Source organism: Dermacentor albipictus, chromosome 1, assembly GCF_038994185.2.
Source record: "Dermacentor albipictus isolate Rhodes 1998 colony chromosome 1, USDA_Dalb.pri_finalv2, whole genome shotgun sequence".
NCBI lineage: Eukaryota > Metazoa > Arthropoda > Arachnida > Ixodida > Ixodidae > Dermacentor > Dermacentor albipictus.
Genome location: NC_091821.1, coordinates 236,478,127 through 236,505,687, shown reverse-complemented (window position 1 = coordinate 236,505,687; position 27,561 = coordinate 236,478,127). Strand labels below are relative to the sequence as shown.

Below are 27,561 nucleotides of genomic sequence, written 5' to 3'. Positions count from 1 at the left end.
ATATATATATATATATATATATATATATATATATATATATATATATATATATATATATATATATATATATATGTATGAGGGGGGGGGGAGACGACGAACTTTTTGGAAGTAAGACGTGTTTACTTGACGTTTTCGACTGGTGGACCAGCCTTGGTCAGAATACAGAGTAACACATGAACAATTCCCACATAGCCTTAAAGGCTCCGTATCAGCGGTAGGCTCTTGATACTGTGCTTTCAAAGCTACGCGTGGATTGTTCATGCGTCGCATATCGCTGTGTGCTAAAACATGCTTTAAAAAAGAAACAGAAAAAGAAAACCTTTTTAAAGGTGGCTTTGTTAAATGTAAGAACAGCATCCCGCGGCCACTTTGTAAGTTTTTTAGGGGCACTATTCAAACAACATTGCTGAACAGATTGCCTAGAGAGAAGGAAAAGCAACGAGAGGAAAGGGCAATGAGGTCAGCCAGACAAGTGTCCAGTCTTGTGTTTGTCGAGGGAAACGTTCTCAAAGATGTTTGAGCTCTGAAAACTGTTGATTTAAAAAGAAAAGCCACACACGTGCAGATTACATGCAAGTGTACATATAACTTTGAGGCATCGCTACTCGAGAGTAGGGGAGAAGCTTCGTTGGCCAGCAGCTGCCGATTATAAAGTGCGCCCATCTGCATACATATATGCAAGCAACGACTTTCCAAGCAATCCTTTTGGATTTTCTATTGCACTACGCAGCACTTTGTAACACGCAATAAAAGAGCAGATTTTCATACCAAGCCTCGGTTGTTCATGAAAGGAACGCTGTCAACATAGTTGAAGAGACAGGACCTCGAGCTTCGCTTCGCTCGCCTATAGAAAATAATCGGTAGCCTATTGCGAACACATCATAAACTCGCTGTACTCGTGAGTTATGAGCCCGTGGATTTTATTTATTTATTTATTTATTTATTTATTTATTTATTTATTTATTTATTTATCGCTAATTAGACGTTAAGCGTACTCCACTCAGACATTCAAACATGCTCGCCAATGGCGAGTTTCACATTCAATGACGGCATAGTGTTCAACTCACGTGACATCACGCACACACGCACTAAGCATAAGCACGATGAAGAACTAAATAAAAAAGGAAATATCAAATTCTTGGGTTTCACGGGCCAAAACCAAGATATGATCATGAGGCACCCCTTATAGCTGGGGGGTACTCCGGATAATTTAGACCACCTGGGGCTCTTTCACCCAATGCACGGTACGGGGGAGTTGCATTTCACCGCCATCGAAATGCGGCCGCCGCGGCGGGATTCGGTCCCGCGTACTTGGCTTAGCAATTACATGCTTCATTTTTGTCATGAAATCATTCAACTGAGAATGATGCCACGTAAGTGCATTTTTATTCAGAAAAGAACTGATCTTAATACATTAGCAAAAAAAGAAAAAGCCCCCTTCCTCGCCCCTTTATTATTATTATTATTATTATTATTATTATTATTATTATTATTATTATTATTATTATTATTATTATTATTATTATTATTATTATTATTATTAAGTTTTACGCCGGTAAACGCAAGGATTCATTTTGCTCGATCCTGCTCCTTACAGTTCACGACCGGCCGGTCCTGGTGATAACGCGGGCGGAGTGCCGCTCGGGCCAGTGACAATGTGCGAAATAAACATAGCAATACCCCTACGTAATAACCGATTGCACGCGCCCACTAGGCATGCTTATCTTAAATGGCTGCCCTAGCTGAGCCACGCTGTCTGAAGTGCGTTTTTCCCTGCAGCGGTGGTTTTGCGGCTATGGTGTTGCGCTGCTAAGCACGAGGTCTTGGGATCAAATGTCAGTCGTGTCGGCCGCATTTCGACGAGGGCAAAATGAAGAAGAAAAAAAAGGAAGGGGGGGGGGGTGTTAACGTGCCAAAACCACTTTCCTCCGGAAATTTCGACCACCTGAAGATCTTTAACGTGTACCTAAATCTAAGTACACGGGTGTTTTCGCGTTTCGCTCCCATCGAAATGCGGCCGCCGTCGCCGGGATTCGATCCCGCGACCTCGTGCTCAGCAGCCCAACACCATAGCCACTGAGCAACCACGGCGGGTAAAATGCAAAAACACCCGTGTCCCGTGCATTGGGGGCACGTTAAAGATCCCCTGGTGGTTGAAATTGAAATCAGGGAGGGTGTCCGCATAAAATCTCCCTAATTTCAATATGAAACAAAAAGAAAAGCTATGATACAGTGACGCCTGCAGTTCATGGCATCATTTTATTCAACCTAAAAAGTCTGGTGCTTTCCGTAGAAATTCGCGTCGAAAATTTCGTTGGACAGCAATGGGTGACTTTGCTAACGCATACCACGCCGTAAATTGCGCTTTCTTGAGGAGTTCTCATTTTTTATATTGATCCAGCACAGAACAAGAGGGACCAGCTGCGTAAGTGCAATATTTTCTTACTCTCGTGTAGTGTTCCTTCGTAAATTTCACCCGCCATGGTTGCTTAGTGGCTATGGTGTTGGGCTACTGAGCATGAGGTCGCGGGATCGAATCCCGGCCACGGCGGCCGCATTTCGATGGGGGCGAAAACAGCCGTGTGCTTAGATTTAGGTGCACGTTGTTACGGATTTCCAACCGGTGCCAGCAGTGTTACGAACTTGCACCGCTGCACCACGATTACGGCTTTGTGGTCCCGTAGCGCTCTTCACCCGTTTCGTGACAGAGCGTTGGTAGCGAAGACTCCGAGCCTGGCGTCGATGAGAATAACAAAAGGGACTTTATACATTATATACAGGTTATCATACAGGACATAAACGGATCGGCACTGGGGCCGAGAGCTCACACAAACGCGACTGTTCTCGCACGACGGCGTCCGGCGAAAACGCGTGACACATCTCACCCCAGTCGGGAGCGACCCTCTCTCCAGGTGGGGTCGGCGGATCCTGTTTTCGAGCGGCGTGTCGCTGCTTTTATAATCCCCGAGGCCCATTGTCACTCAAACGGCCCAATACAAAGTCAGCACACGACGGTCGTCCGAGGGGTCCAACCAGCGACCGCGCTGGCCACTCGGTTCAAAGTTCGCGCGCGCGGTGACCTCCCGGCAAGGGAGGTGCGGCGCCGGGCCGTCGGGCACACGCGGACACGTCAAAACACGCTGCTCCGCCGAGGCTTCTCCCGCACGAAGGCGCAGCATCTTGACTTGTGAAGGGAGAATTATGGCGCTCGCAGGATAGATTCTGCATCTTGCAGATTCGGAATCCGGGCTTGTGGTAATGGCACAACAACGTTAAAGAACACCAGGTGGTCGAAATTTCCGGAATCTTACACTACGGCGTGCCTCATAATCAGAAAATGGTTTTGGCACGTAAAACCCCTTAATTTAATTTTTTTTGTCGTAAATTCCATCCGCACGTAAAAGACGAAAATCAAGGAGAGAGACGGCAAATTCAATGCACTTTTTTGGAATCAACGTTAAGCAAAGCGTCAAGTTTAACGCAACATGTGTTTCCTTGCAAAAAATTTGTTTCAACAAACGCTTAAATTAAACGCTATATGCAAAGAGACATACAGGATGCGTGCAATATTATTTTATATTCAGCTACGTGCAAGGAACTGTTCACGTTCTGCTCCCATCGAAGAAGGTATTCGGGTCGCTTGGCTTGGCGCTAACGCGCACATGTGAGTAACTATTCGTGGTCTGCACCGCGTTTTGCAGCATATAGCGAACACGTGCTTCTCCTTAGTGTAAGGAGGGGGGCATCGGTTAAAAACAAAACAAGCTGTATGTCTCGCTTTCGAATCTTCGTGGGTCTCACAGCACCACGCACGAACGTGCGAGCGTCGCAAATGCAGCCTATCGCTGAACTTTGCCTGGGCGCGGCATCTGGCGCGCATTCATCTTTGCGCAGGCAGCTAAAAAAGATATTGGCACTCACACTGCCGCGTTTGCGTGCGTTTATCTCGTAGTACAAGCAGGCTGCTATCATCTAACGAGCCTAGTCGCCTGGGCGAAAGCGCAAGGTCGGAAGCGGCGCGCGGCGTTGCTTTCTCTGCGCGGAACGGAGCGCCACTGCGAGAAAAGGCTTTCCTGCAGCGTGATGTATAAGTTCCTGGAGGAGGAGGTGTGCGTATCGGATGAGTGTTGCGTAGAATGTGCATGGGGTTTGTGCGCCGTTAGTTCGTGCTAAATGAATATGTCTCCGCTGCTGACATTTGTGACGTCATCAGTTACAGCTGTCATTTAGCCGCCGTTTTTGCAGTTGTAGAAGTTTTTCATGCTTGCCCTATTTTTCTCTCTCTCTCTTTCCAACACGTGTGTGTGCGTGCGCGCGCGGTGGTAGCACGTTATTGTGTACAAGGTTTTCAAGAGGTACTGGCCCTCTCTTTCTATATTTTTTTTTCACGTGCTGCACTAGCCTCAGAAGAGCCTGGAAACAAGAAGCGCCTACAGCCAGAAAAGACGTATAAGTGATTCACAAATAAGGCAATCGCGATGAAAAAGAAAGTATAACATTTGAAACAATTAACAAATGGAAAAGGTCGAGTAGAACAGGTATGAGAAACGAAACAAACTATTAAAATGCAAAAAATGGTAAACTCACTATATCGCTTAGAACGGCAGAAAGCTGAGCTAGTTGGTAAGGATACATTATGCAAAAAAGAGGTGAGGCGTGGTGAGGACACAAGAGTAGAGAAGCGGCGTTCGTGTTGTCCACTTCTCTCTGTCTGCACGCCTCACCTCTTTTTTGCTATATCGTCCGGTAAATGACGAAGAATAGAGGAACCTATGGGGAATAAAGAACAACGAAAACCGGAGAAACGCAGTGTATATCATTCTCGCTAAAATGACAGTAGCCAAGCGCTCGGGTATATATATTTCCTGTCATCAAAAGTCAGCATTTTGTACCTCTAAACGGCTTTTGACGACATTCATTTCTCCGTCGAACAATAATACGTGGCTATATTGCGGAAACCTCACATACTTTTGCACTCGGCGTAGATGCGTAGCGCTCGTGCTGATACACTAGGCGACTGCTTTGGCATAAATAGATGGGCAAAACCCAGTGTACGAGCGCTACATACGGGAACTCATTGTCTTTCGCAATACGTCGCAATACTTTCGTTGCCTGGCTAATAGCACAGTTGTTCTCTAAACTAGAGATATAAAAGGCGTTGCTGAAGATATCTCTCTTTCAAGAAAAAAAAATAGAGAAATAAAGAAAACTTGATTCCGCTTTAGCAGCAAACTGAATCATGCGCAGCAGAGCGCTTGACGTGTTGATCTAGTCGCATGGCTTTTTCAAGGGCACTAGGTGTTAATACTAACACGCAGTAGTCTAATGAGCACTCGGCAACCGTGGCATGTGCTCTGTGTTTTTTATTCGTGTCATAATTAGCAAACCAAGTTTTCTGGTGACGTTCGTTCGGAGAATTGTCTTAATTCGGCCGTAAGCTTGCGAGCGACTCTGCACGCGAGAGCGAATGGCGTCCGCCGCAAAGCAGCGTCGCAGAAGGGTGCTCTGCGACCGGGGTCAGCGTGGTGCGAACCGCGGTCCCGGGGCACACGGCTGCGCACTCAGGTGGAGAGCGACGTCGTCGACCCCCGGTGGCCTTGGCGTCGTCTGGCGCGGCATTTGGCGCGCGCGCGTTTCTGCGGAGGGCATGGGGGAAGGTCGCGTCGGCCTTGGCATTGAAAATAGCCCGCCGTCGCAAGGACGCTTTCGGGTCACGTCAGCCGCGGCCCTGAACGCCGCGCGCTGTCCCCAGGCGGCGCTCAGCGCGGAAGCAGACGCCCACTTCCCTGTTGTTCGAACCGCTGGGTTCCGGGCCGCGGCGCGGTGTCCGCGCGCGCTCGCGGCTCATCAGGTGCCTCGACGCGTGCCACCCGGCAGGCTCGATAACCTGGCTCACCCTGCTGTCCTCGTGGCATGACGCCTCATTGATCACAGTTATCCGTGGTCGCGTGCCTGTTTGGCTTATTCCGATATAGCTCACTTTATCGTAGAAAACGAGCGCTGAAGCGGTCACTCCGAAGATGCAAGCATTATTTGCTCGATTCTTTCCCGGCTTCATTTCAGGTCAATGTCTTCGTTGCGCTATTGCGAAGTGTACTGCTAGTAGGCCGCCCTAGCTATTCATTTCACCTTGTAAGGGATCCGAGGTAAAGGAAGTTAGATCACCACCGAGTTACGTCTCAGAGTCCCACAGCGTAGCAGTCACCCTTATCTAGGCAGCATCGTTTCACGCAGCGACGCATAGTGCGCAGTTGGCGGCAACTGCTAGCGTCAGGCCTTTGGCTTCAGCGCACACTTGCTGCTGCGGAGCAAGGGCTGGCTTCCCCTGTCTATCAAGTACAGTTCTAGAAAAGCGTTGCTGGCTTTTGCGTTTCAAAGTTATTGATCTGTTCAGTTAAATGATGCAAAATGCGCAATTTTCTACTGCGTATATTGATATCTCAGCGTGCAGCGGATATAGTGAGGATTGGATTCCCATGACGCAATTTCTGTTCATGACAATTTCTTACTAACCATTGGTATTTAGGCGTCGTAGGGACCTCGGTTATTATAGCCCGAAATGAACGTCACCGTGTGGCTTCGAGAAGAACGACAGAACCAGACCAATCGAAAGAAAATCTCGTGTACCGGAAATACGAGCCGAGGGAGCACCTTGCGTTGCACCGACTGTCGGGCAAGGTACATTCATGTGTCGCACAAAGACGAACAGGCAGACGTCAACACAAACAAGAGCGCGGCCGGTGCGATATCTAACCCTTTTGTCGCCCCTTTCCAAGGCGCCAACTTTCGGGTTTGTTTCGCTTCCTCGGTTGTGTGTCGCAGGTGCCTCCGGTTCGACACCTTGACAGGCGCTTCGCCCTCGCCGCTGCGCCCATTGCGGCCCTCCTTACGCCAGCTCGCGTTTTCGTTGTTTCATTAAGCGGCCCCCTTTCCCTCAGTCGGAAGGTTGCCAGAGCCGCTGCTCTCGTTGCCCGACGCAGCAGGACAGCTGTCCGCTGTCGAAAGCCAGTTGCCGCAGGCTGCGCCGGTGACGTCAGATGTCACGTGCAGCGTGACGTCAAATTTGGTCAAGTTGCACGCTGATGCGTCACACAGGTCCCGGTTCGCCGGGCTCGGAGGGGTTCAGCTTGAGGCGCACCGCGTACGCCAGATACGGTATTATATGCTTGTACACTTTCCCTTCTATTTGCTTCGTGTCAAAAAAAAAAAAAAAGAAGAAGGAACAAAGGAAGGAAGAAATTACTTGCTGCCCTGTTTCTCGCAGGCAATTTCATTAGAATGGTTCTACGCACCACTGTTGTTGCCGTGGCGTTACTTCACAATGCATTACGCAAGGAAAGCCGCGTGGAAGCCTTCTGTCGGAGGCCCGGTGATTAACTCTGCGCGCTCACTGCGGTTGTTGTAACATCTGCGGAAAAGAGGCTTCAACACGAAAAAAGAAAAAAAAAACTGTTATCATGAAACCATGGCTTCTCTTCCTTTTTTATTCGCCACTATATAAATGACAAACACGGACGGTAGCAACGGCATGTCGACACTCAGCAGCAAGGAAATGTATGACAACAAAATTGAAGAATATCCTCGGATAAGAAATAACGTGAGTTTAAACAAAACTGTTATAATATTAGTCTAGACCTTGACTTCTCCCGGACACGGTACTTTAGTTTAATCGCATGATGGTCGTGGTAAACTGTGCCGATGTCGTTTATGTAAAATTGCGCACGGGCAAGTGAAGATGTGGCAACACGCGGTTATCAGATTCTAAGATGTTCGACGGTTAAATCTTGGAACACTGGTTATCAATGAGGTTGATGGCGCAACAAGGCGACTTCTTAAAACGCGCCGACAATTTCATCCAGCTCTCTTGCAAGTGCGGCTCGTACATTTTTGGTTCCCGGCAGCGCACAGTTCAAACTAAAATATAGCCGTCGTTCTAATGCTTCCTGACTGCCTTATCCAAAGTGTTGACTTCATTAAATAGACAACAAAATAGCGAAGGCGCACAATTCCACTATTCCTTATCTGTATTTCCATTTAGAGTAAGAAGAGTACTAGTAAGGAGCGAAAATTATTTTACTTGGGGAACTGAAATAGATCGTCGTCGTCCGGACTTTATTATTAGAATTTTGCTCATGCTCTCATCAGTCGTGCAACAATGTAGTGGTCAGCTACTAGAGCAGTGATTGCTAAGTTTTGAATACTTTCTGAAGCTATATGGTTGTTTCATTTCGTGCAATTAGATGTTGAACCTACATCACTTCCATTTACGCGTCAGAATCTGATATAACACGTACGCCGTGCTTATCGTTGCGTATAAGGAAGGCATTCATTTCGGGAGCATCAGCGTTGCGCCCGTGCGTAGTGAAGTGTTGGTGGAAACCAGTTCGACAAACCTCCGTTACACGCCATCTGCGTATGAGCGCACTTGTTATTTTCGGGGGAATCTGGCGCAGCAGTGTTTAGTCGCCGTCTGCTGGTGTTGTTGCTCGCTTGGCTGCAAGGCTGCTGCTCTCGACCCCAACGGCCCCGTGACCAGCAACAAGTGGGGGGAAGGCAACGGCGTCCGATGAAAAGGGAAAGGTCGCGGTCCGATGGGACCCAGCCGCTCAGCGCGCGACGTCACGCCATCGATCAGAGCTCGCGCGGGACCGGCGACGGGAGCGAAACTGTGTCACGGTCACGTCCGCGGAAGCAGCGGCTACTCTCCGGAATTCAATGCCGCCGAGTTAGTTCTCTCGATGGGAGGGTTCTCCCACGGTGACGCGGACTGTTCGGGGAGCCAGTTAATTGTGAGCGCCAATGGCGCGCTTCCCTTGGGCGCTTCGATCGCTGGGAAGCGGGCGAAGGTGTCCCGCGCCGCCGCCGCCACGGGCCTGGCTGGCGGCCGGCGTGCGTCACGCGAGCGCCTTGTTTATTTCCTATGAGGAAGGAGAGGGCGGCGCCCTTCTACGCCTTTGCTGCTGGCCTTGGAGCTGCCTCGGAAGTAGTCGTACTTGGAGATACAGTTCTCAGCGAGATGGTATTGAAGCTCGCGGCAACTCTGTATCTGCAACGGAAACTTTCTCTCAGAAATTCGCGAACTAAAAAGAGGCTGTACCGTTCTGCGGTGGCATTTGCGTAGTTACGGGTCGCTTTGACAGCCTGTCATCATGCGTGCGCATGCGGTGCAGACAGAATTGAATACGAAAAAAAAAGGGGGGGGGGGGGGAAACGACTTTTGCATCTTGTATTTCATGCTGTAATCCGCCCAGACAAACGCCTCGTGCGCAGCGAGCGACACGCCACGAGTGAGTCCGGAACACTTATTTTGGACATGTGGCGGCCCACGCAGCGCGAGCGCTTCGCATGTTACGTCAACTGCAGCACTATTTTCTCACCCATGGTATGTCGGCCACATGTGGGCCCTTCGTTGCTTTGCGCTCGCGGGGGATCGTCTTGTGCTTTACGGGTGTCGTGACTGCAGCGGAAATGCCAGAAGGGTGACCTCTGCCGATGCGTGGTGAACTAATATAGTAGGCATGACGGAATCTCGAGCGTTGCGTCTTGCCGAGTTCAATCCGCGCTTTCCATGCGCTCCTCGCTATGCATGAGGCGACGCTATCTCTTTCGCAAAAGTGACCTTCTAGATGCGCGCTTTGGCTGCAAGTCGTCGAGTCGTCTTTTTTGTCATCGCGGCAAAGTTCTTTTTTTTTTTTTCCCCAGCAGGCGCCTACATAGTGCCCTTGGTTCCTGCTTTCTCGGTCTGCACCCGCCCGCTACGTCGTCCGCGCCTATTTGTTCACCAGTTACCGTTATGCAGCGTCGAGGCGCAGCATAATGCGGCCCGCTAAGTTGGGCGGTCGACAAAACTTCCCCCTTCCTCTCGACGACCCTTGCGACATAACTTGGAAGCCTCGAAGGCCACGAGGTGTATCGTCTTGCTCGGCGCTTTCGTTCTTCTGGCTTTCCCTTCGCCCATCGCGCCCTCGCCATTGGCTCTCCTCCCCTTAACTAGAAGTCTCCTGAGGCTGAATCGCCGAGACCTTCAAGGTCGCCGTAGTAACTCGGCGCTGCCAAAACCTTGAGCGACACGCTGAGGAGAGAGCGAATGTCCCAAGAAAAAAAAGAATGCGCGCGTGATCTATGGCGACGTGGCGGGCCCTTCTATTGGAACCGGAGCAGCTCGGTGTTCGGCTGTTGCTAAGTGCGAGGCTTGTTTCGCGACCTACAGTCGTGCGGTTCGGCCTCCTATTCGATGGCCCGAAGCCGTTGCACGTGCTCAATTAAAGCGTATCCACACCCCCAGCGGTACTTGCCGTCAGCTTTGAAAGTCAGTCGGGCGACACTGTGGTACGCTGTTGGCGGAATTCAGCTCTAAATTTAGTGGATTGGCGTAAGAAACTCCCGAATAGCGACACTTCCCCACTGCTGCTACTTTACCACATATCTTTAGGCATAAAAAAAAGGGCTGTGAACATTTAGGCTCTGAGGCTAACCTCTCTGGGCGCCGTTATGAGATGCGTATACGTGGGATATTATGCCTGGCTGTTATGAGCAGTCCCTAAAGCGACGTTTGCCGAACCCAAGAGAGAAAGAGATAGAATGCAAGGAGTGGGAAGGTCGGGAGATGGGCCAGACGAGTGTCCGGTTTGCTACCCTACCCTGAGGATGAGGAAAAAGGGACAATGGAGATAGGAAAAGTCGGGGAGAGAGTAAGTACTGCGTGCACATAGAGTGCGCAGAGCACAAGTACCATCAGTGATTGAGGCCGGTGTTCATCAAAAACTGCAATAGCGCATGAATAGCTTTCTGCGCTAGCCACGGATGTGGCCAGAGTATGAATTTTAGTTCCAGAAAATGTTCCAGGGTCCAGTCGGCTTAGTGGCGGTCTGTAAAGAGGTGCGCTGGACGTCATATTGAGAAGAGCTGCGCTTATGGTGTATGGTAGTGCCTCAATTTTCTTTGTCTCTCTCATAGTCAAAGCCAGGTCAAACGTGTAATCGCAAGATAAGCCTCAAGATCCATCAATCTTCTCTCTACTCGGGTCTTTAAACTAAAGAAACGAATTATGTCGGCACATATTCACGGTGCGAATAAAGCGTGGGGCTCTGTACCCACCTGGAAACACGTTATTTTACCTTGTTTTCAGACTTGTGTGCATTTCGATGGACTCCGTGCAGACGCATTACATTTAATGCACTTTCGTTGACATTAATTAGACTGACTAGCTATTTGCTGCATCTACTGGTTTTTAAGCAGCCACTCATGGTCTCCGGTTCTATTGCCGCGTGTCAGGCTGCAGAGCAGCTTATGAAAAAACAAAATCTGGAAATAAAAGAAATATTCGACTGGTTCCACCAATATGTGACAGTTATCTTGCGTTTGTTCTGGGTATTTCGAGGCTACTGATGCTCGACTCCGTTGGGTTTTGTTCATTCACATCTACGCGATTCCATTGAATAGAATTGTGTCGTGTCAGCAGCGTTAGTGACGTTTAATACGTTGCCACGCGGCCACCTGTCGACAAGACAGGGCTTCCTGTGCGGTAGCGTGAGTGGCAGTAAATATAGCAGCTGTAATACTGTGAAATACAGGAGCGAGAAAACGGCTAATCGCGCTTCCGTGCGCGGCGCACTCCCCGTAAGCATGCCGTAATTATGAGTGGCTACGGTGTGCGGATGTCGACTGCTCGGAGAGTATACGTCACCGTTTCTCGCACGCGTTCTGTACGAAGGCGATAAATGGGAAGAGAAATCGTGTGGGAGGGACGCCAAGCGAGCGATCTCTCGGCGCCTCCAGCCTACTCTTTCTCTCGTTGCGGAAAGGAGTGCGGGGGCAATACGAAAAGAAAGCCGGTGGAAGCGGAACTCTTCCTGGTCTGTTTCGGTTTCGCCTCGTGGAACATGGCGGCAGCCCTGCGGGATCGCTTCTTTCCTTCCCCCTTCGCTGGCGGCGGCGAGCGCCAATGTTGTCAGTCGCGTCGCATTATGTGTGTTGCGCGTGCCGCGCTACCCTCTCCTGAACTTGACCTAGATTCGCGCTTCCTCTTTTGTCCCTTCCCCGCCGGCGGCGCCTCGCTCTCCTCGCCGGCTTCTCCTCGCGTTCGGCTGGAAGGGAGGGGGAGGATTTGCCAAGCCCGTTTTCTTCATTTATTGCGCTCCCCGCAAGCGCCCCCTCGCTTACCCCTCCCCCTCCACACACACACACGTGCACTGCTGTTCGCCACTGCTTTCCGCCAGATCGCGCCCCAGTGCTCGGCTGCTAGTGCTACTGCTTGTGTGCGCGGGCCCGGGGTGGCATTGTTGCGCCTGCGGCTTCGCAGCCAAGCCCTAGAGACTGAAGAGAGAGCGAAGGCCGCTGGATCTACGCAGGCGGGCAAAGAGGCGTGAAGAACGCAGTCTGGCGGGAATTTCACCTAACTCACGTTTTTCTAGGCACTGTACGTCAGCCTGTGCACGACGGAGAAAGGAAACGAATACAGCCTAGAGAAGGTTTCTCTAAAAATGAATACTCTTAGTTTAGGTTCACCTAGAGGCCAGTTCATCACGCAGTGCTGTTCTTGGGTATAACGTCAGCATTAGTGTGTTACTGAAAGGCATCCTGATGACATTTTGATGTACCCGCAGCGTAGACGTGCTCACAAAAGCTTTCCGAACACAGAGGTTGCGAGAAAGCGCATATTTATTTATTTATTTGTTTGAAATACCTTACAGGCCCGTAGGGCACTGTGTAAGAAGGCGTGAGAATCCAGTGCATACAAAAATAATATCAAGAACAGTGTCAAAACAGCTTTAGTGTCAAACAGCGTCAAAAACAACAGTTCATGCACAACCAGAATAATCAATAAAAGGAAATCAAAGTACAACACATGGTAAATAAAAATTTAACACGTAATCGCAGTACAGAAGAGAAGACCAAGAGGTGCGGAAATAACGAGTAAATATGGGACGCAGCTAAAAGCGCACGATAAAATAAAACAAACAAATAGTAATAAAGAAAGCGCATTGCACGTGGATCAGTGCGCAATCCATCAAAGCGTGAAATGGCACGAGTAAATTATGAACTTTGACACGCTAAACGACGGCTTCACTGAAATGAACAATGAGTTGGTCATGGAATGTATCAGCATTAGACAGAGAAGTGATGTTGTCTGGTAGGTTATTCCATACTCTGATGGCTCGTGGATGTGCTGATGAATTGAAAGTTAAAGCGTCACCATAGGTTTGTGTGAGACTCAAAGGATTGTGCAATCTTTTTGGACGTGCGGAATGGGACATCGAGGTGAAATGAACATGTGAAAACATGTGAGCAGGTGAAAATTGCCGCGCGACTGGCCGCTCGAGGCACTTTGCGTGTATTCGCGGGCTTCTTTCACGCTCGGAAGAACACTCTCATGCAGCACGTATTGAGCAACAGAAAGCTGTATCGGTAGTTTTTCATGTTGCTGTACAATTTTCTCATTTACACTTTTCATCTAAGACAACATTACCTTGGTTCTGTCCAGCTACGTGACATTCGCATATGTTCAAATCTTGGCGCATGATAGTTGGGACACCCTTTATATCGGGCTATAGCCCGATGGACGCGCGATAAGCGGGCTCAATATTGCGTAACTGGCGCGTGTAGCTCTATCTGCCCATCTGAGTCGGCCGGGAGAGATAGTGTTTCCGGCTGCTCCCTACTCTCTCTCACTCGAGCACCGTCGAAGTAGACCAAGGTCACACACATACTTTCCGACGGAGTTGACGCGCTGACGCCGACGCGTAACCTGCAGCGCACGCGTAAACGCGACGGGTGCGTCTACACGGATCGTTGCAGTCATGCACTTGTATACGCAAGCAATAGTCTTACGGTGTTTTTGTATGCGTTGTACCTACACCATGCATATTATTCGGGTAATTCGTACAATATGGTTCGTTCTTAAAGGTAACGCTCTGACCCGGCACCTAATCGTCACCTGACCGCGCTATTTCGGACACTTATGCATTTGAAGAAACCCTGTCGAGCCACATTTGCTTTATATGACGAGTCCGCTGTTCCCCTTTGAGGGTGGGCCAGCGGTACGTATTTGAGTGACCCGCAATGCAAACTTTACCATTGGAGCTCCTGGTTTCGTAGGTTGATCGTCTATAAAGTCGAATGTAAGCAACTGATCGTGTTCTCCCGGTCGCGGCGGCCCCATTTCGATGGGGGCGAAAATGCGAAAACACCCGTGCACTTAGATTTAGGTGCACGTTAAAGAACCCCAGGGGCCCAAATTATTCCGGATCCCCACTACAGGGTGCCTCATAATCGGATGGTGGTTTTGACTCCTAAAACTCCATAATTTCATTAATTAATTTAATGAATCGTTTATGTATAAGAAGTGAAGCCATATCCATACTTTCCGAATATTGCTTTATTCATAACGAGAAAGAATCGCAAAACGGAAAATAAGTTTCTTCAGCAGGCAAGCAACGGATAAGTCGAAGCGCAGCCCTAGAGCATATCGCGGTTTAGATTTGAGGAGTGTTACATATCAGAAGCTCAAACTGGCATTAATGATGACCAAAATATTATATATTTATGTATATGCATACAAGATCGAAGGGTTTCGCTCCAGACCCGAGGATATAACATTCAAGAAAGAAAAAAGACGAACGTTATGGCATATGTTTTTACTGACGTTTCGGCCAGAGTATACCGGCCGTCGTCGGAGTGAATGCATTCACTCCGACGAAGGCCCCCACCACATTTCCTAAAAACCTCTAAAATATCCGTAGCTTTCTTGGTGTAGTTAAAAGTTGCGCCAGTTCTGAGTGATATTTATCTAAGTCGCATCGATAGAAAGCTACAAAACAATCTTAAGGAATTGGCTGTGCATGCCTTTCGATACGTAGATGACTACCTGGTGTTTTGTTCATGCGATAACTACACCAAAAAAGCTACGGATATTTTAAAAGTTTTTATGGGTCTTGGTTTCACGCTTGAGCTTATCCAGAACAACAAATCACAGTTTTTAGATCTGTGTTTAACGTTCCAAGAGGAATATGTATATTGGTACTATTCGCCTAGCGCAAGGAATAATAATAATATTTGGGGTTTTACGTGCCAAAACCACTTTCTGATTATGAGGCACGCAGTAGTGGAGGACTCCAGAAATTTTGACCACCTGGGGTTCTTTAACGTGCACCTAAATCTAAGCACACGGGTGTTTTCGCATTTCGCCCCCATCGAAATGCGGCCGCCGTGGCCGGGATTCGATCCCGCGACCTCGTGCTCAGCAGCCCAACACCATAGCCACTGAGCAACCACGGCGGGTAAGCGCAAGGAAACCACTGCTTGAATTTTCTTCTTGCCATTCCAAACTTGTTAAACAGGGGCTAGCATACTCAGCACTCAGGTCTGACATTGCTAAGTCATGTCCACACAGTATACAACAAAGTTTTTCACGACAGATAGGTAGGCTCGAGAAGGCTGGTTATCCTGTTCAATTGTTATCACTAACCTGCGAAAAGCTTTCGAAAGGGGCAAAAAGTGCTGCTAAGAAACAATAAGAACAGAAAAAGCAAGAAAAAAGGTTTGCTGTGGTGCCCTATGTACATAGCTTGTCACACGGTTTACGGAACGTGGCCAATAAATATGACGTCAATACAGTTTTCTCGGTCCCCCGCAAAGTGTCTATCACGTGCCCTGTGATAAATAGGAAACTTGAGCAGGGTGGCAAAATAGGAAAAAATGATTGCGGCGTTAGGCATATGTCCCCTTTAGTGCCTTGTAACGCTGTTATCAGATTCCAATAAAGTGCGAAAAAACCTACATTTGACAGAGCGGCAGGTGTATCAATATCAGACTAAAAGAGCACAAACACTCACTTAACAACCCCAATGCTTCACATATAGCGTCGTATTGTTTCAATTGCGGTTGTAAACCTTTGTTTGAAGACACAAAAATCCTTTCAAGACACAAATGCCAAACCACACGGGAAATAATTGAGGCATTTCACGTTAGAAGATTAGGAGAGACTTGCGTTAGCCACGCATCAATATCTCTGTTAGAAAGCGAATTTCAATATCTTCTCAGCACGTGTGTTAATCTCAAGTATTGTCTTTTGTTGTTTGGCTTTTGGCTTCCCTATACCTATTGATATGTTTAACTGATGTCTTTAGTCCTTGTCACGTTCACATGCTGCGGTATTTTCAATCACTTATATGTATGTTGATAGTTTCAATAAAGATTTAGTTGAGAGTTAGCGCTCGTCCAGTCTGCTTCCAGTCTCTGCCTGTGTCACTTCGCGCTACAATCCAAGATTATGTTACCTTACCAACTCGCCCAACTTTCTATCCTTTAGCCGTTATAGACTGCGCCCGCTCCGAAATTGCTCTGTCTGTCCTTAACCACACTCTGATGGCCACCTCTCTTGCCCCTATAAAGTTTATTGTCGCTGCCGATACTGATCTGCCGCTAAGCACCTCAACACCAGTCACTTTGTTTTGCCCATCTGCGCCCGACGCCGAGGTACTGTTCACACCCTCATCTACTTTTCTTCACCGCCAAACCTCTACCCTTTCCGTTCGCCGTTCTTGTCTGCCGCTGGTACAACAATTACGCTAGTGCACAAACCGTTCGCATACCCGCTCACTCTCCCTCGCGACGAGTTCCTTGGCTCTGTCGAGCCCGTTGACGTATCTGGGTGTTTGGACGTGCGTCGATGTAGCTGCGCACCGCTGTAGAGTGCACAACGCGGGTTCCTAAAAAATTGCCCGAAGGAGACCGGCAAGTGGTTATGATGCTCCGGTCGCTCATGAATACTTTTCGAATGCTCTTGAATAACCTGCACACTCCGTCAGCGCGAAGTGCAATGCAAGTGCTGGATGCTCTCAATTCAGTACTTGCAAGTCTTGAGTAAGCTTCATGGCTCACCCGCAGCATTCTATTCGCACTGAAGTCAAAAAGGCTGGGGTTTACCTTAACAATTACTGCCACGTGCTGCAACATACTGCTGACGACCACCGGCTCCTTGGTCTTCACAGCTGACTTCAACGCGCATCACCAGCTATGGCACCAAGATTATCTTCAGACAGCAGAATGACGGCAGCCTAACGTATCGGCGGAGCACTTGCTTGGACTTGACTGACTTCAAGGCGCCTTGCTGCATGCGCACACAGTGTTCCCTTTATTCCGCTTTCCTCTTTCTGTTCCCCCTTGCCCTTCCCCCAGCGTAGGGTAGCAAACCGGACGCTCTTCTGGTTGACCTCCCTGCCTTTCTTCTCTTTGCTATGTCTCTCTCTCTCTCTCTTGGACGTGCCTGGCTCCTCTTCTGGACTTTCGCTCGATGCCATGACACCATTTCCGAAGAGCTCCCAATTGGCTACCGAGGTCTTTGATTCGTGCGTTGACGCCGACCTTTCCCTTGAAAACCGCGAGCAACTTATGTCTCTCCTGGATAGTTTCCACTCTTCCTTCGACTGTACGGAACACGTCTTCGCCCGTACGGACAGTGTTTCCCACCACATCGACACCGGGTCCCACCTTCACTTCAGGCAACGCCCTTATCGCGTCTCAGCGGCGGAGCGTCGTGTAATCAACGACCAAGTGAATGACATGCTCAAGCGTGGCGTCATTCAACCATCCCAGAGTCCGTGGTCTTCTACAGTTGTGCTAGTGCGTAAAAAAGGAAGGATCTATTCGATTCTGTGTCGATTACCACCGTCTCAACAAAGTAACACGGAAGGACGTCTACCCTTTACCCCGAATTGACGATGCACTTGAATAATTACAAGGTGCCGAATACTTCTCGTCATTGGACCTGCGATATGGTTACTGGCAAGTTCCCATGGCCGCATGTGATCGTCATAAGACAGCGTTTGTCACCCCTGATGGACTATATGAATTTAACGTCATGCCCTTCAGACTCTGCAATGCGCCCGCAACTTTCGAGCGCATGATGTATAACATACTTCGAGGCCTCAAAAGGAACATCTGTCTGTGCTACATTGATGACATCGTCGTGTTTTCTTCAGATTTCTCGACGCACCTCTCTCGTCTCCGCCAGGTTTTTACATGTCTTAAGAACACCGGTCTTCAGTTGAATATCAAAAAGTGCCGCTTTGGAGCTCGCAACTTGACAATCTTGGACCACGTTGTTTCCAAGGACGGCGTCCTCCCCGATTGTGCGAGACTTCGAGCTGTCGCCGAATTCCCTGTACCGACGCCACTGAAGAACCTCCGGAGCTTCATCGGCCGTCATTCTTATTTTCGTCGATTAGTGCGAAATTTCGCGACCATCGCTCCTTTGACGCGCCTTCTCACCCTTGCCACCGACTGGTCTCCTGAATGTGATGACGCATCCAGACACTATGCCAGCTGTTCACATCTCCGATACTCCGGCACACGCGGATGCCAGCGGCGTGGGCCTTGGTGCGGTGCTCGCGCGAAGTAAGCCTGGCGATAACGAGTATGTTGTCGCCTACGCGAGCCGAACCCTCAACTACTCAACCATTGAGAAAGAGTGCCTGGCTATAGTCTAGGCTCTTGGGAAGTTCCGACCCTACCATTATGGACGACACTTTTACGTGGTCACGGACCACCACGCTCTTTGCTAGTTGTCGACTTTGAAAGACCCCTCGGGCCGCCTCGGTCGCTGGGCTCTACGGCTACAAGAGTATGATGTCCAAGTGGTGTACAGGTCTGGCCACAAGCACTATGATGCGGACGCCCTTTCTCGCTCTCCTCTACCCCATGATACTGCGTCTTTCTCGGCACAGTACACCGCTCTCTCAGCGCTCAACGTCGAGCCGATGCATTCGGAGCAACGAAAGGACCCGTGGATTGTTATCCTGCTCGACCTCTTGTCGGATTCAACCACCACACCGCCCTCCCGCGCGCTCCGCCGTCAGGTCTCTCAGTTTACCGTGTGAGGCAACCTGTTATATCGCCGCAACTATACACCGGATGGTCGCAAGTGGCTTCTCGTAATACCTCGTCACATGCGCTCCGACATCCGCGCTGCTTTTTATGCTACGAGGTTTATTGACGGTTAGCCGGTTAAGCGCAGAGAGCAGCCGAGCAGTCCCATCCCAACGACAGCGCGAGCGAAAGCAGCGACACCGACCCTTTTGTCGTTATCTGCCTCACTTTTGGAGCCATGCGGCCGCAGTAACGTTTTGTGCTATCTTCGTCATCGCAATATACAGGGTGCCCCACATAACTTGAGCCAAAAATTTAAAAATGAAAGGCACGTCGGAAGCGAATAGAACCGAACGCATACTATTCGCAATAGTAACTCAGACAATTTTTCCCCATAACTCGTTCATTAATTAAGTTTAATTAGACAGCCTTTTAATTATAGGCTGAGGACCCCAACTATGATGCGCAGATTTGTAGAGAACCTTCAGAAACCGCCGATCGAGTTGTTTACGTTACGACACGTCTCACGTAGTCCTTTTCACCGGGTTGCAAAGAAAGCCCGCGAAATATGAAAAAAGCCACGTGATGGAGCGCTTGCGCAGTGGTATCGTGCTGTTCTCAAGCGTGCGTTCGGTGAACGCACGCTCGAATTCGAAGTAGTAATGAACAAGGTACAGAGGCGCCTTCTATAACTATCGATGAAGTTAGAAGGGCCTTGCAAGACATGAAACGGAGAAAAGCGGCAGGACAAGATGGAATACCAGTCGATTTAATCAAAGATGGAGGAGACATAACACTTGTAGAATTAGCGAACCTTTATACGGACTCTGTACCTATTTCAAGTGTCCCAGAGAACTGTAAGAATGCCAACGTTATACTAATCCACAAAAAGAGAAACGTTAAAGAATTGAAAAATTATAGGCCCATTCGCTTACTTCCAGTATTATATAAAATATTCAGTGAGATAATCTCCAATAGAATAAGGGCAACACAGGACTTTAGTCAACCAAGGGAACAGGCAGGTTGCAGCAAGGTACACTCTACAATGGATCACATCCATATCATCAATCAGGCAATCGAGAAATCCGCAGAGTACAATCAGCCTCTGTATATGGCTTTCATCGATTACGAAAATGCATTTGATTCAGTAGAGATACCAGCAGTCATAGAGGCATTAGGTAATCAACAGGACTCTTACGTAAATATCTTGGAAGGTATCTACAGAGATTCCACAGCTACATTTATTCTCCACAAGCAGGAAGATACCTATAAAGAAAGTGATCAGACAAGGAGACACAATCTCTCCAATGTTGTTCACTGCGTGCTTGTAAGAAATATTCAGGCTATGAAACTGGGAAGGCTTGGGAGTGAGGATCGACGGCGAATACATCAGCAACCTTCGATTTGCAGATGACATTGTCCTGTTCAGCAACACTGGGGACGAGTTACAACAAATGATTGAGGACCTTAACAGAGAGTGTGTAAGAGTGTCGTTGAAGATTAATATTCAGAAGACAAAGATAATGATCAATAGCTGGACAAGAGAACGAGCGTTCAGGATCGCCAGTCAGCCTCTAGAGTCTGTGAAGGAGTACGTTTCCCTAGGTCAGTTATTCAGGGGACCCTGATCACGGGAAGGAAATTTACAGAACAATAAAAATGGGCAGGAGCGCATTCGGCAGACATTGTGAGATCCTGACCGGAATCTTATCATTATCATTAAAAAGAAAGGTGTACCATCAATGCATTCTACCGGTGTTGACGTATGGGGCAGAAACTTGGAGGCTGACAAAGAAGCTCGAGAACAAGTTAAGGACCGCGCAAAGAGTGATTGAACGAAGAATGCTAGGTGTAACGTTAAGAGATAGGAAGAGGGCGGTCTGGATCAGACAGCAAACAGGGATAGCCGATATTCTGATTGGCATTAAGAGAAAGAAATGGAGCTGGACAGGTCATGTAATACACAGGTTAGATAATCGGTGGACCACTAGGGCTACAGAATGGGTTCCAAGAGAAGGGAAGCGCAGTTGAGGATGGCAAAAGACTAAGTGGGGTGATGAAATTAAGAAATTCGCAGGTTGCTAGCTGGAATCGGTTGGCGCAGGGCAGGGGTAATTGAAGATCGCAGGGAGAGGCCTTCGCCCTGCAGTGGACATAACATAGGATGACGACGACGACGACGACGACGATGATGATGATGATGATGATGATGATTGATCTAGTTCGAACACCTGGGGTTTCTTAAACGTGTGCCTAATGCAACGGCACTCGAGCGTTTTTGCATTCCGCCTGCATCGGAATCAATGCGGCCGCGGTGGCCGGGATCGAAATCGCAACCTCGTGTTTAGCAGCACAATGCCATAGCCACTGAGCTATATGCCACGGCAGGCCGTTTTTTGTTCTAAAGACAGTTCAAATTTCCAGTCAAGTTAATCATCAACCCTGTTCGCTGTTCTCATTTTTGTACGTGTCGAAGTAGACAACGTGGCTTTACACGAACAAGACGTCGCAAATGTCTTGACATGCATTTCGCTTGCTTTCGTAAATAACTGTATATACGCTCGCTAGTGGGCATTTTTTAGAGCGGTCCCCGGTGCAGTCATCCTACAGCTTCATCGAGGACCTTTGGTGTTCAGAGGCCCACAGCTTGAAGAACACAGTTCTGTGGTGTTCATAGCGAGGCGACATCATTTCTAAAAGAAAGCAAGCCCGCTTGGCGCGTTCACCTAAAACTATGAATTCCAAAAACGAACGGTGGCGCCAATTCCAACACCGATTGTTGCATCAGTCCTTTCGGGGAATAGTGTATTAAAAGTGCACTCGAATTGTCGGTAAACTTACAGCTTCGAATTTCTCTCTCTCTCTCTCTCTTTCTCTCTCTCTCTCTCTGCGTTTCACATTGCCATGTTGCAAAGTCGTCGAGAGAGCAGTGTGGTGCAACCGGCTTCGATTTTTTGGCTTTTCCGTCACGTTTACCGGGGGTCGCAATCAGTGCACAGGATGGGGGGGAGGGGGGGGTTTACGGGGGCACGGATGTTGGTGGTTGTCTAGTCGATAAACGATCGCCAGACTTGTGCGACCTTGCGTAATTGCAACCCGTATTCCAGCGGAGCAGAGTGGCAAGGAGAATTTTCCGAGCAACTTTCCACAGCGCCCTCGAGCACTTCCCGTACCGCCTCCACGCGCGGACCGAGTCGAATCTGTCGCGCTAGCGCGACCACTTAGAGTGATGGCTCTCAAAATAATACTGCAACTTCGACATTTGGCAACGGTCAGTTCTCAGCATAAGTGGCGCGCCGTACGCGTGCGAAAAGTTTCAAGCAGTAATGTCGAGCCGTTTGCTTACAGCGACCGTTCTAAAACTCAATTCAGTCGTTGAAGGAACGTTGCAGTGGTTCCGACTGGTGACGTTTTGGGAATTTATTATAGCGCCATCAATGCGCCTACAACCTGAAGATTTTTCCAGCGTGTTGCTCTGAAAGGGCGATTTAGTGCTACACATTTTCGTCTTTATATGCTTGGCGGCTCACAAATGGCTAGCGCTTTCGTCGTCCGGCAAGCATCTAGAATCTCAATTAGCACTGATTTTATCTCCCATGGCGCCCTCAAAGTAGCTACAACGTTGAAATTCTTCTATACCCGCCGTGGTTGCTCAGTGGCTATGGTGTTGGGCTGCTGAGCACGAGGTCGCGGGATCGAATCCCGGCCACGGCGGCCGCATTTCGATGGAGGCGAAATGCGAAAACACCCGTGTGCTTAGATTTAGGTGCACGTTAAAGAACCCCAGGTGGTCAAAATTTCCGGAGTCCTCCACTACGGCGTGCCTCATAATCAGAAAGTGGTTTTGGCACGTAAAACCCCAAATATTATAAATTCTTCTACAATGTTGCTCCAAAAACACACATTATTTGTACTTAGTTTCATCTTGATACGCCTAGTATTTATGAAATGACTCTGCAGAGTACCACGTGCATATTGTCACGTTGTAGTGACGGTGAAGAAAGAATCAAAACTGGAAATGACGGAACTAGCGTTTTAGTGGGCGAACTTGTGCCCTCAAAAACAGGCTACACTCAAAGAACGGCGACAGCGGCGAACACAATCGGCGATCGTCAAAAATCTGATCAGCGGGTCAAGCGCGTCGGCTTTTATATACGAGTCATTGTAGGTTCCAGAGCAATCGGTGGTGCCCGCGTGTTTTCCAGAAATTTCTACACAATTCGAGTCGCACATGCAGTCAGATTACAACAGCTTCGGGGACAACAGAGCCATCGATAACATTCCACAAACTTCCGATACATGCGGGTGCGGCCCGCGCTGAGTGATAACGCTCGTTAGACGGTGAAAAGCGCTCACCCGTAAAAGATGAACAAGTCCATGTGTCAATATAACACCAAAGCGTAATTAACGAAACTTTGGTAATTACTGCAACGTGCACGCGTACCTCGTACACCTCTAATTTCGTTCGCAGATCACCCTTGAACGTGCCCACTGTCTCCTCCAAATTTAATTACGACTATAGCTCTAGTGGTTCTGTCAAATGAATTTCTGTCGAGATTTGGAGCGGTCGTTTGGGAGGCCGACATTGTCCACCGCATCTGGTCGCAGTAAAAGCTTTGCTGTTGTACTTGGTTCAACAAAACTGGATGGCCCAGTTTTAAATTCATTGTTTTTTATGATATTGGCGTCGTTGCCTTTGTAACTGCCGTGTCACTACTGCCTTTTTGTTGCTCTTGCACAAAATTTGTTGAGAAAGCAAGAGGGACACTGTGTGTTAGCCAGATAGTAACAATATCTGGTCGATGTCTTCACCAAGTCTGTACATTGGTACAGCTGTTTTCGATTCGGCAGGGAAACGCGAGTGTGGGTATGGAAGACAGTTGTAAAGGTTGGTCGAAAACGTCCTGCCAGAGTAAGCGGATATATATATATATATATATATATATATATATATATATATATATATATATATATATATATATTTCAAGTGTCGGCAAGCATTATTCGGCATTTTACAATGTCAAAAACCGGATATATAAAACTTTGAAATGCGCTCTTTCTTTACTGCATGCTGATTTTTAGCTTTGTGTTCCGAATGAAAAAAAAAAAGAAGCACGTGTTCCGGCTAACATCGTTAACGTCAGAAAAGGAAATTGTACTGACCCGTATAATGCCGGTATTGTGTCTAGTCAAACAATAACGCGCACTGCAATCATATCAATGGGATCGTCGGAATGAGTATACGGCTCTCTTTATAGTTACAGTGACCCAAATAACTTGTTATCGGGCATTCATCTCAGAAGTATCATAAATGCTAAAGCAAAGCCCGCTGTAACTTTGCGATACGGACTACGGCCACGTTGTTTAAACGCTCTGGTGACGTTCCTTGTAAAAAAAAAAAAAAGCGCATCACCGAACAGGAATAACAAAGCACTTGGTATAAAATCCAACTTTGTAGTAGCTTGACAACGTGTGATTTTTTGTAAGGCTGGGATGAACTGCGTTGCCCTCGCAGATGCGCTGTTGGTCGTCTGTATTGAATTGTTTCCCGCCGAAATGGAATGTCTGACATGTGTATTGATAGCTACCACGAAAGATAAATAACTCCGTAGATTCTTGCCTGCATAGTTCTGGTTACCATCTCAGCCTCAATGTGCTGGATGCCGAGCGGGATGTCGACCCTCAGGTCAGAGACCACACGCTCGAAATTTATTGCTGAGTATCTATCTCCATTTCTCAGAAGGTTGATCACCGACGCATCCGTTTAATAGGGTGTTTCATCATACCGCGAATCAGGATCATGGTAAGCAATTCTTCATTGTGCTTTCGTGAAACCCATCAGCAGAATAAAGAAATAAAGTATATTAAGACGAAACGAATCCGCGGGAAAATTTTATTTGAGAATTACATAACGTTGGTTTGCAAAACTTCAGGGGACACGCCAGCGTTGGCGTCCGCATCGAGCATCACTTGTCTGTCCCTTCAATAACGACGTTCTGCCGGGCGTCGTAGTTATTTCTGAACGCGAATAGCCACCGGACAACGACCGCGCTTCGCACGTGTGTACGCTGTGCAGGGGCCGATGGAACCGTGAAAACGCGCGTTTACGGCGGATGTCCTGCCATGTCGACGGGTCGTTCGCCTCTCGAACGGCCCTCCATGAATGGCTCATAAAATCACGGAAAGAAAGCGACGCGAGTGGAATCAATACTGGACGATGGTGTTGGAGCGCAGGGGAAAAAAAAAAAAGAAGTAACCCCCCCCCCCCCCCCCCCCCCCGAGAGAGGACCAGAACGACGTACTTGTTGGCCTTTGATATCTCTGTTGCTCGAATCACCTTTGTCATCTTTGTTTTTTGACGATGCCCTCGGTTTGCGCCGGCCTCAGTACTTAATAGGGAGGGTCTTGTGGCACATCGAAATGAATGAGCAACCAAGAAGAGGACCCCGGTCGTTGATTGCCGGAGATCAGCACTTCCGCGAAAGAGCAACAAGACCGAGGGGCGGTTGCAGTGTATCTCTCCGCAAACTTTGCCACGGTCATACAATTTGTGCACAATGCCAATAACGGAAAAGAGTGCGCGGCGGCTGTGGGATACCGAGTCATATCAAGAGGCCAGATAATTTTGCAGACACGTGTATCGTTGTACGATAATGTGAGACGGCCGGGGGGCGGGGGCAGGAAAGGCTGAGAAAGATGTGACACGCAGCCTGTACTGGGTGTTTGGGGCGGGGGGGGGGGGGGGGGTCGTGTTTGATGTAGCACCTTGAGCCTTGCGCGTGACCATCTTTTAGCCCTCGCAGTACACTTGCGAAACGCGACATGCACTCACGAATCAGTTCTTGTACGCAGCAGCGGGCGCCGAGCAGCCGGGGTAGCGAATTATTCGACGGCGAAAGTGCCGGCCAGTGACAGGCCGCAGTTCATACGAATGAAGTTGGGAATCCGGTCCCTAGTCAGATACTTTGACATCTTTGTCAGGGCCAATTTATATATGTGGCAAGTGTTTCTCTCTCGGCTGTGTAACGTAGTTCAATTAATGAGGGAATGAATGAGGTCTTTGATTTTGTAAAGGATGCACACAACGACACCATGATTCGCTTTGTTGCATGCATTATTGCTTGGCAACACGAGCGTGATGAAGGCGAGTTTGTGCTTGGACGTGCAGAAGAATAAACCAAATTTCTATAATTATAACCGAAGTTGCGTCTCCACCGGCTCATAAGTCTAGACAAAAAGAATCTTCGTGAAAAGGGAAGCAAAAAAAAAAGGAAAGCGAGAAAGAAGCAGACAGACAACCAACCGAAATATACGTGACACATGATTGATTAGAACTGACGACCTTGAATGAATTCAAACAGGGACTTCTTGTACCATTTGTACATGATAGTTGCCTCAGAGATCGGCCTATACAGGTAAATGAATGCCTGACCATGCGCCAGCTCCCGTACCCTTCCGCTTATGCCACACAACGCTTGGCGCATGGTAAAAATAGTTTCATATAGCAATACATAACGCTAGAGAAGAATGAAAGTAACTTACGCAGAATTTCGCACGAAAAAAAAAAAAACACGCGAATACACATTGACAAACCATATTGGTCACAGAAACTAAATTATGCTTATAGTCGCGAAATTGCACACTGGGTTATGATGAACGCCGTAGTGGATAGCTCCGGATTAATTTTGACCAGCAATTTTAACGGGCACTTATATAAATTTAGGTACACGAGCGTTCTTGCATTTCTCATTCATCGAAATGCGACCGCCATGGTCGTTAATCGAACCCGAGACCTCGTGCTGCGTAGCAGAACGTTTCACAGAAACAAGAGGTATACATTTGAAAAAACGTGTACATTTCTGAGCTAGTATAAAATAAAAGGAAAGCCATCTCTGCGTTATTTTGCTTTCAGTATATTTATACAGAGCGCGTCATATTCATAAGAATAGTATTTAATTTCTTTTCCCTCCACTGGATGCCTTTGGTCATGGGTCTATATATATGTTTTAACTCAGCGGGACGAAGCTAATAATGCTTGGTGCTAAGTCTTATTGCAGATAACTCCAATGCGATATTTCTATATAGCCCCGAACATGAGCAAGTTCGGAAGGTTTCCTAACTAATGTACTCAACCATTTGTTGCAATTCATCTCCATCGTTGCTGAACAGGACAATGTCATCTGCAAACCGCAGATTGCTAAGATATTCGCCGTTGCTCCTCACCCGTAATCATCCACAGTCTAGTAACTTGAATATGTCTAAGCATGCAGGTGGGAGCGACCCGCTGCTCTACCGCTGCTACCGCCGAGGTAGCGTACCTCAGGACCTAAATAAAGTTATCTGTCTGTTGTCCGTCCATCCGTCTGTCTGTCTGCAGTCTATAGTATTGAGAGATTGTGTCTCTTGCTTGACCCCTTTTGCGATCGATAAAATTCCGCTGTGTGTGTGTGTGTGTGTGTGTGTGTGCGTGTGCGTGCGTGCGTGTGTGTGTGTGTGAAGAATTAAGGTAGCTGTGGAATCTTTACAGATATTTGCTAAGACATTCACGTATGCTTCCAGTACCCCTTGACAACGCCATGCCTCCATGACTGCTTGTCTTTCTAATGAATCGAACCCATTTTCGTATTCTATTAAAGTCATAGAGAGAGACCGGTTATACTCAGCAGATTTCTTAATAGCTTTATTGATGACATG

The 27,561-nt window shown here is 48.2% G+C and overlaps 1 long non-coding RNA gene across 1 annotated transcript in view; it reads left to right on the top strand.

Moving 5' to 3' along the window:
• Nucleotides 1-9,259: 9,259 nt before the first annotated feature.
• LOC135901245 (uncharacterized) overlaps nucleotides 9,260-27,561 on the top strand; it is a 167,816-nt gene continuing 149,514 nt past the window's right edge. Inside the window, exon 1 of the long non-coding RNA XR_010564058.1 lies at nucleotides 9,260-9,382. This is a non-coding gene — a long non-coding RNA (uncharacterized lncRNA). The remainder of the gene's footprint in view (nucleotides 9,383-27,561) is intronic.